Source organism: Malaclemys terrapin, chromosome 4 (genome assembly GCF_027887155.1).
Source record: "Malaclemys terrapin pileata isolate rMalTer1 chromosome 4, rMalTer1.hap1, whole genome shotgun sequence".
Lineage (NCBI taxonomy): Eukaryota > Metazoa > Chordata > Testudines > Emydidae > Malaclemys > Malaclemys terrapin.
The window spans coordinates 108,203,626-108,207,603 of record NC_071508.1 but is presented as its reverse complement, the minus strand read 5'-3'; positions in this window follow the sequence as shown (position 1 = coordinate 108,207,603).

Genomic DNA, 3,978 nt, shown 5'->3' with positions numbered 1-3,978 from the left:
CTTGTTGATATTTCGAATAATCTGCATTTGATTCTATTTTAAACATTTTGGCATGATAAAAATATACTGTAGACTGGGATTCTCTGTACATCTGAAAAAGCAATAAATACACATTAAATATATTCTACCGTGGTTTTATAAAATGTGATAAACCCATTAGTATAGATGACTTGCATTTGCTTCTGACTGCATGCATAGTATTTGCTATAGCCAGAAGATCCACTTTTTAAAAACTTGAACATCTAAATTCCACATTTTGATGCTCAGACATTAAAGTATGTAAATGATCTTATGAGCCTGATGCAACACTCATTGAAGTCAATGGAAAAATTCCCATTTATTTCAGTAGGCTTTGAATTGTATCCTATACAAGCATTCTAATGTGGGATTGTGGACACATTTGAAGCGTGGTCCCGGTATGTGTACAGTTGTGGCTATGTGCTAATTATTAAGAATGTTTCCAGGGAAATAATGCAAATAATACTTAAAATAATTATTTGTGAAATTGTCAAATAATATTTGGCAATATTTCTACTGCAGTACAAAGGAAGTATCCCCTTTTTTCTTGAAGTAAGAAAGTCTGAATTAGGAAAATTGTATATGCAAAAAACACTCGGTTATATGCTTAATCCCCTAGAGGGCAGTATGACCTAAAAATAAATTAAACTGAGCCATGCAATTAGAATGTTTTCAATAGTTGTCTATGTTAAATAAGATTCTGTTTCTTACTTGCCCTTACAAATTCTCATGAAGATGAATATGATTTTAGGTATATTTTTAATCTCCACTGACTGCAACAAAAATTGTAGTTTCATTTATAACAAGATGAACAATAGTAATCTATATATAACTTACTTAAGCAACACCAAAGTATGCCCTATTTGCTAACTAACACAGTCAAATTTACTACATGTAAGAACTTTATCAGCAAGCTTCTTAAACTAATACGGTTGATTATGAATTACCATGGGATCATTTATGAACCTCCAAACTTCAACATTAACCTCTGTGGAAAGAATAGATAGGAATCTCCCACTGGATATACTCATAATTAATCATTTTTCAGGTTCTTTGCCCTATCCAGAGCAGAATCAGAAGAGCAACAAAACATCTTCAGAACAAAAAAAGAGGGATTGGTTCTAATGCTGAGAGATGGAATGGGATTTTCCAAACTGTATACCCATTCCTAATTTCAACTTCCTCAGCATTCAATGTTTTAATGCAAGTTTTCTCTGTCTGACAGAGAATTTGTGTGCAATGTACTACAAAATTAAACAGGAACTAGTGGTAGAGATACACTAGCTGTCAATCTCATGGAATACTATTTTCAGAAGAAAATATGTTTGAAGAATTATCTGGCAAGTGTATAAACAATTATATTGATAGGTGTAACTGTCGGGTGCGATGACATGTTTTACATTAACTAGTTTAGATTTCTTTTTAAGTGAATTTCTTAACAACAATGTTTGTGTTACTCTCCTGCTTCATTAACGCCTGTTTAGAGTACATTGCTTAATGCAGTTTTTAACCTGGAGTAAAGCCACATACAGATAATTTAAAATGATCATATCAACTAACAAACACGTAATCAAGAAGCTCTTAAAATGCATTAAAATTCAGGTCTCTCACTGTTAGCAAAACTGCTTCATTAAGATATTAAGACAATGTTCCTTTTATAATTAGCTTGTGTTTTCTTTGCATCCTTGCAGTTAAAATAATTCCAGTGAGGACTGATGGGAAAGTTCATGTTTTTCTCTGCAGAGGACCTGTGTGAGGGCTAGGTTCACAGCTCATCATTTATAATCAGCTTTCCTTGCTGTATTTGTTCTGCAATACAGCCTACTGTGCAGGCCCAACTAACCTTCTGTGGTGGAGATAGGACAGACTTTGAACTTAAATGTTCAGCAAAAGAAGGACTATGGGCTGGATTCTGCCCCACTCTCCCTCATAATGTAAAGCCTATGGAAAGCCAGTTTGGAAATGTTTTGCTCACATATTCTGTGACATCCTTGCTCCCAACCTTGAGCTCAGAATCTGGGATTATCTAGGGTTACCATACGTCCGGATTTTCCCGGACATGTCCGGCTTTTTGGGACTCAAATCCCCGTCCGGGGGGAAATCCCAAAAAGCCGAACATGTCTGGGAAAATCCGGCGCCGCTGGGCCGGGGGCTGGCCCGGGGCCGGCGGTGCTGGGCGGCCGGGGGGTGCGCCGGGCCGCCGGGGGCCAGCGGGGGGTGCGCTGGGCCGCCGGGGGCCGGCGGTGCCGGGCGGTGTGCCAGGCCGCTGGGGGCCGGCGGTGCTGGGCCGCCGGGGGGTGCGCCGGGCCGCTGGGAACCGGGGGGTGCTCGGCCGGGGGCCCAGGGGCCGGCAGTGCTGGGCGGGCCGGGGGTGCTCGGGCCCGGGGCCGGCACCCCAGGGCCCGAGCCGACCCAGGCTGGAGCCGCCGGGGTGGCCAGCCTGGGCCGCGCCTCCTCCCCCCACACCCTCCTTACCTGCTTCAGGCTTCAAATCAAATGTTCGCGGGAAGCAGGGGAGGGGGCGGAGACTTTGGGGAAGGGGCGGAGTTGGGGCGGGGGCGGGGCTGGGGGCAGGGCCGGGGCCCCGTGGAGTGTCCTCCATTTGGAGGCACAAAATATGGTAACCCTAGGATTATCTGTGTGGCAGAGAAGGAAAACTGACTTGCCAAAAGCCATGGGGGTTGTGGGAGAGGAGGTGTCACTCAGAGCTGGGAATAGTGCCTTGTTCTCTGTCCTTTGCATAGTCAACTAACTCATGCTGCTTCTCACATACTGAGCTGCCCCTCTTCGTGGCCATATTAAAGTCATGTGTGTTGCTCAGCATAGGACCTGCCTCAGCTGCATATAGCTGACTGGGAGGGAGCTTGTCCTCATACCATCATCATTAACCCCAGGACTGACCTCCACAGCTGCGAGCTTGATTTTCTTCCAAAATATCAAGAGTCTGATTATGCTATTTTTTCTGGGCTCCAGATCCTGGCCCCATGTGTAGATGAAGGGATCTTAAGAATAAAATCAGTGACAAGTTCTCAATCCTAGTAATGGGTTTGCCCCAGTTTTATATTCAAAGTTATCTTTGCAAGGAAAAGACAAGGAAGCTATTAAAAAAAAAAAAAAATGAAAACTGAGCTTTTCCTGTACTCCTCAGAAGGGGTGGCTTATGGTTCTAGATGTTGCAGAACCTGAGAAGTCAGTTGTATTCACTGAGGCATCACAGACTCATACATCTGTACTGTCCAACAAATGGCACACGTGTTTGCTGCCATGGTGGCTATAACCAATGGGGATAGTTTATTTTTAGTGCAGATATCTTGGGAGCTATCGGGATCAAACCTTCATATTTGAAGCCTGACATTAAATATGCAAATTAGGCCAACCAATTAAGATTACCCTATTATGCCTTAATTTGCGTATTTTAAAAGTTGAAGTTAAGTAGTAAGCAACTACAAGTTCCACTTGTTGAAACAACATATGCTGAAGGCTCCACATGTAAGTGCTAAAAGGTGCAGGATGTAATGCCAATGTTCCAAAGGTTCCTTAGAACTTTCACAAGTGCCAGGCACTTAATAAAAAATAAAGTGATGTTGATTCACCTTTTGGCTTCAGTGGGGGAGAATAACTTAGCATGTTTGACTCATGACATCCCCTAACAGCCTTACTCTTTTGCAGTTGCATAAAAGGAGGGGATGACAGGACTGAGCCTTCTTGGATGTCACAAGCCCACTGGGAGGTATAGTTGCTTATTGCCACCCTCCGGGACTCATAAGGAATGAGGATGTCAATGAAGTGTAGCCAGCATGTGGAGAAAACAACTCCCTGCAATAGAGTAAACATTCAATTGTGGATGTTCTTATTGAGTTCAAGAGCCGTTGTGTTGACTCCCTCTGTGTATGGTGTAACGATGATCATACTAGGTCTTTTAACATGAATAATTGGCTACTAATAGAGGTCATTTAAAAA